The sequence below is a fragment of the Phyllobates terribilis genome, unplaced genomic scaffold (assembly GCF_046119375.1).
Source record: "Phyllobates terribilis strain yellow unplaced genomic scaffold, ASM4611937v1 Scaffold_12__6_contigs__length_324123572, whole genome shotgun sequence".
Classification (NCBI taxonomy): domain Eukaryota; kingdom Metazoa; phylum Chordata; class Amphibia; order Anura; family Dendrobatidae; genus Phyllobates; species Phyllobates terribilis.
The window spans coordinates 260,945,797-260,951,465 of NW_027362772.1; the positions used below are offsets into that span (position 1 = coordinate 260,945,797).

Genomic DNA, 5,669 nt, shown 5'->3' on the forward strand with positions numbered 1-5,669 from the left:
TATCTGTGAATTTTGGAGAGCTGGATTTGACCTTTTGGTAAATTTTTGATGTTCCAGAATTTCCGCACCATTTCTGCACCTATTATGTAAATTATTGTAGGTGTGAGAGGCGCTATTAGGCTACTCACTATCAATGGCAGCGATTTTTTTGGACAGGGAACCACTGAGTGTCCGTAGTAGATATACTAAATAAATTAACCTATGGTTTAAAATTCGCGCTAACGGTAGTGAATGAACGAAATCGGGAGAATAAATAGCTAAAATGTTCTTTATTGATACAAGTGCTTAAAAATTTTTTCCTAAAATGCTTAAAATAGTACAATATAAAGAATTCGTAAAATGAATAAATAGATAATTAAATAAATATGGTTATGGATTAATTGATAGAACGGGTTTCCATCGGGTCTTGAGGTAGTCGATACTTGGGAGGCAGAAGGGTGGACCTGGTGGGAGAGGAACCTTATTAGGGTATAGTAATACGGTACTTTAGGTATCGATTCTTTGGTAAGTTGGTTTTATCTGGGTTACCTGTTATGATCGATATGTTTCTCCTTGTAGCAACTGAGAAGGCCTTTTGGCGGTGGGCTATATAGTGTCAGTAGGAGATGATGGTAGATACCTGAGGTGCAGGACAAAATTCGTTAGAACTTAAGAGTGATTGACCAAAGATTACTAGTGAAAGTTGTACTTTACCTGCTATTGGTATGACAATCAGCAGGCAACAAGAACAACGACGTGTGGATGTGTTTCTTGGACCGTGATCTACAGGGAGCCAGCTATTGAGGTGGACTGGTCCGGGATAATTTTTTTAAAATATGGTCGAGGTCCTAGGGACGTAGAGAAAATAGGTTTAATGTTGTAGGTACTCGGTTCTGGGGTGATACGGTAGGGTTTAGACTTACCCTGAGGTAGACCTGTTCTGTTTTAGGTGTAATAGTTATAGTTGTCCTTTTAAGAGATGCAGCAGGAGGCTCTGGCTTGTCCCTGTCTCTGTAAGAGAGGTGCAGCAGGATGCTTCTGGCGGTACTGGCGGTGTTGCGCCTATGGTGTACCCTATGTCCTGCTTAGAAATTAGGGAGGGTTAGGGTCTGTCGTATTGTTAGATTGGTCCGCAGTTTCTGTGTTTATTTACCTTGTTATTTGCCTTATTTCATTTATTGGTGGCACAAGTGGACGGGTGGCACAAGAAGACAGGTGCAGCAGGTGTTCCGGCCGCAAGGAGGGTGCAGCAGGAGGCTCTGGCTGAGTAGTTGGTTAGTCAGGCGGCAATTGTCCTGTAATAGGATGCTCTGGTGCAGCAGGAGGCTCTGGCTGCAAGGTGGGTGTAGCAGGAGGCTCTGACTGGGTAGTCAGTCGGTCAGGCAGTGATATGTCCTGCCATAGGATGCTCTGGTGCAGCAGGAGGCTCTGGCTGCAATGTGAATATAGCAGGGGGCTCTGGCTGGGTAGTCAGATAATGGTATCACGATGCTGTGGTGTAGCAGGAGGCTATGATTGCAAGGTGGGTATAGGACAGACCGCGTTGTCTGTGAGTCTGCCAAGGATAGAACGGTGCAGGTTTAGGTGTGTCTATTCCTGGCAGTTTACGTGTTGTAGGAGGCGGTGGGGGCCGAGGCCCGAGGGTACTTACGAGTCTGCAGTCCCGTGGTGATGTCAGGAGGTGATGGAGCCCGGAGCGAGAGCGGAGTCCCGGCCGGTGACTGCCGCAGCTCGCGTGCTTCCGGGTAGGCAGAGAGGGAGAGGGAGGGAGGAGGAGAAGGGCGCGCTTTCGCTTGAAAGCGCGCGAGAGGGGCAGAGTGACGCGCTGTCACGTGGTAAGCGGCGTGCACTCAGTACGGAGGCCTGTGGGCGCCTTCTCAGCTGGGTCAGCGATATTCCAACGCGTTTCGACAGCTACGGCTGTCTTCATCAGGGATAGTCTGGCCCAGTAGATAGTGTCCTTTATATACCTAAGGGTGCTGACATCATGGCAGCTGTCAGTCATTAAAGGCAAATAGTTCTATTTCATTGTTAAGTCCCCGTGGTCTTAACGTGTTTAATTTAAAGATCCATTCACTTTCTTTTTTTGACATGTTTTTAATAAAGTCACCTTGTCTCCAATGCTTATGGACTATTTCTATGCCTACCACTTGAATTCTTTGGGTGGATCCTTTGTGTTTTTCTACAATTTTCCTGAAGATATGGGTGTTAGTGGAATAGGGTGTAATAATGGGTGTGGTCATGTTGTAATTGGTTTGTCCTGATATATTGGTGTTTGTCTCGGTTAGGAGATTTTGTCTTGGTATTGTGGCTATTTTATCTTTGGTGTTTTTTAGAAACTCTGCGTTGTATCTGACTCGCCCCCTGGGCCGTGGGGCACGCGGAACCGGGCAATAGGGAGACGCTGGGAGTAGTAGTGGCGGCCCGGTCCCGCGGCTCAGGGTGGTGAGACCAGTGGCAGTCGTTTAGATGTTTCAGATAATGTCCGACTACGCCACCCGTGGATTGCGGTTATTAGGAACCGCCGCTGCAGGGCAGACCGCTGGGGCCGATGATGGATGCAGCTAGGATGGTGTGACTCCCCACGGGAAGAGTGCGGCCCCAGGGCAGTGTAGTGGATGGTGGGAGTGATGGTGGTGAGAGTCCCAGTACCGGTAGTGCCGGAGGAGCGAAAAAGCACACAGACAACGTACTGCAGTCCAATTTCTTTTACTCACAGTTCAGGTACTCCGGGTCACTTCTGTACACGTAGTGACCGCCCAAGCCGTGCTGCGTCCACCAGGTGTGGGGCTCGGTCAACTCCTAGGCAATTCAGGAGTATGGCTCAGGACCCCCTTTTGTCCTTTCTCTGGCCTGCCTCACCAGTGACCCACTTTTGTCCAGCTGCCGCGGACTTGTGCGGTTAAACGTGGGCCCCGTCCTCCGCTGTCCTATATGGTGCCTTCCTAGCAGGTTTGATGAGGTGTCGCACCAATAAATGATCACGACGTCCGGTCTTTGGCTGAGGGTAGTTTCTCCTCCACCAACTTGGGATCCGGTACCCTTAATCTGCCTGACCCTTCACCCTGGATTCTCGTGCGTTCTTAGGGTCCCTTGCACCTTCTTGTTCCTGAGCCCTTCGGTTTCTCTGTCTCTCCTCCGTCTTTCCTGTTCCTTCTTATCCTCCCTTCTCGTGGAGCTGGGCTCAGGTGGCACCACAGCTCCCCTTCACCTCCTCCTCAGCCTCTCACTAGGCCCTCCTGGAGTAGAGCTCCTATGGAGCCTCTACTCCCTGTCTTCTCCTCTCTGGACAGAACCCAGATCTAAGATGGTGCCCACCTTTTATACCTCCCTCTGACCATGAGCCCAGGTGACCAGCAACCAATGGGCTCCTTCCTACGCTCAGGAACCAACCCCTATGTGCCCCTACAGCACTGGGTGTTCCACCCCCCTCCCCACTCCAGACAGGGACATAGTCGGTCGTGCCTGCACTTCTGTCTAGTGGGAGCACCGTTGAGCTGTCCCTCGGAAATGGGGTGTGTGTGCTGTATGCAGCTAACTGAGCCCTGGTCCACACTCCATCCTTACCTGGGAGTGGAATATCACACCTCTGGCAGAGGTGCAATAGCCCTGTAGCGGCCGAGCCCTCGGGGCGCTACATATCCTTTTTCCAGGAATTTTTAGTGAGTGATTCTGCCTCATTGTTAAAGTCTTGGTATTTTGAGCAATTTCTGTGGCGGCACAGATATTGGCTGCGAGGGACATTAAGTAGCCAGTTGGGAAGGTGGCAACTGTCTAGTGGAATATAGCCATTGACATCAGTTGGTTTATGGTATGTGCGGGTCCGAATAGAGTTATTTTCAACATAGATATTGAGGTCTAGGAAATTAATTGTAGTGGTGCTAGTGGTTGACGTGAATTCCAAAAGAATTCATTTTTGTTTAGTTCTTGTATGAATAGGTCCAGGGATGGTTGGTCATCTGACCAGATAAACAATATATCGTCTATGAATCTCCGCCATAGGACCAGGTTCGCATGTAGGAGGCCTCCCGGGTGGATAGCTAGGGATTCCCACCGGCCAACATAGAGGTTGGCGTAGCTGGGTGCGAACCTGGTTCCCATGGCGGTGCCCCACTGCTGGGAGTAGTAGTCCCCCTCCTAGAGAAAGTAGTTGTGTGTTAGGATGAAAAGCATACAATCTATAATGAAGTTGCTTTGTTCTGGGGGCATTTTTTGGTTGAGGAAGTGGAGGGAGGCTTCACATCCTTTGGTGTGTTGGATGTTCGTATATAGTAACGTTATGTCCATTGTTCCTAAAATATAGTGGCTTTCCCTTGTGGTGTTATTGAGTATACGAATAGCATGTTTGCTATCCTTCAAGTGTGATGGAAGGGTTGGGACTAGGTCCTGTAGGTGATGGTCCACCAACCTGGAGAGGTTGGATGTCAGGCACTGGATGCCGGAGATGATAGGTCTCCCTCGTGGGTTTTTATCGTCCTTGTGGATTTTTGGCAGGTGATAAAAGGCGGCTAGTCTGGGGTGTTGGATATTTACATATTCAAATTCATTTTTGTTGAGATAACATTCCTGAAATCCTTTTTTGGTTAGGTCTCGTAGTTCTTTTTGGTAGTTGTTTGTTTGATCGGAGGAGAGTATCTGATAGGTTCTGGGGTCGCCTAGGAGTCTTAGTGATTCCTTATGGTAGTATTCTTGGTCAAGAATGACTATGCCGCCTCCTTTATCGGCTGGTCTAATTATTATCTCATTATTCTTTTGTAGTTGTTTCATGGCAAGGATTTCTGGTTTAGTAAGGTTGTTCTTAAATTTTTGGCATTTTTTGTTGTTAATTCTTCGAATGTCATCTGTTACATTTTTTTCAAAGGTCTTGAAAATTATGTCACTTTGATCATTTGACTTTTGAGTGAGTTTTTTTTTCTTACATGCGTTTTTATCACATTTTTGACGCTACAATTTTTGTCTCTTTTTAGTGTCATGTTTTAAACAAAGCTGCTTTTTTTCTAATACTTCCTGGTATTTGCTTTTGACAAAAGTTTATTGATACAATCACGTGCAGATTGCATGCTTTTTTGATGCGTTTCCACCTCTAAAAACACATGGGCATTTTTTACCTGTGGATTTTTACTTTTCTAATGCAAATCTATGAGAAAAATCTGCACATAAAACTCAGCATACCAGCAACACAAATTAACATGCTGCAGACTTGGAATACGCCCCGCAGGTTAAGTTTGCTCTGAGTAAAAAAAAGGTACAGAAGGTAAGATATCTCTATAAATCCCATCCACTTTACTGGAACTGGAAGACGCTGCGTTTTTGCTACAGCAAAAATACACATGTGCACCGGTGCCCACAATGGCACAATATTCTGGTGGGTTGTAAAGTAAATAGGTTTCCGGTTAAAAAAATTGTATGAAATGGTCCTGCCAGGGCACCGTAGTTATCAGCATTTTTGAAAATTATCAAAAAGGAATGCTGGTCCTGTTGCCTATAGCAACCAATTACTGAGCAGCTTTTATTTTTCAAGACCAGAATGCAAAATGAAAGCTGCCGTGCGATTGGTTGCTCTCACTTTTGACAGGCTCATAATCTTCTACGGCATAAAGTACAAATATAAAAAAGTAAAATTTCAATTTCTGAATGAAATTTTTACAAATTTCATTCACATTTAAGTAATGTCTGAACACTGACGTAAA

General features: G+C 46.4%; 1 long non-coding RNA gene across 1 annotated transcript; it reads right to left on the reverse strand.

Annotated features, from left to right (window-relative positions):
* Positions 1–367: 367 nt before the first annotated feature.
* LOC141171585 (uncharacterized) lies at positions 368–1,753 on the reverse strand. Its single transcript, XR_012252349.1, has 6 exons — positions 1,631–1,753; positions 1,133–1,534; positions 903–1,060; positions 694–827; positions 529–619; positions 368–443 (listed from the first exon to the last, which is right to left on the reverse strand). It is a non-coding gene; the product is annotated as an uncharacterized lncRNA (long non-coding RNA).
* Between the last annotated feature and the right edge of the window lie 3,916 nt (positions 1,754–5,669).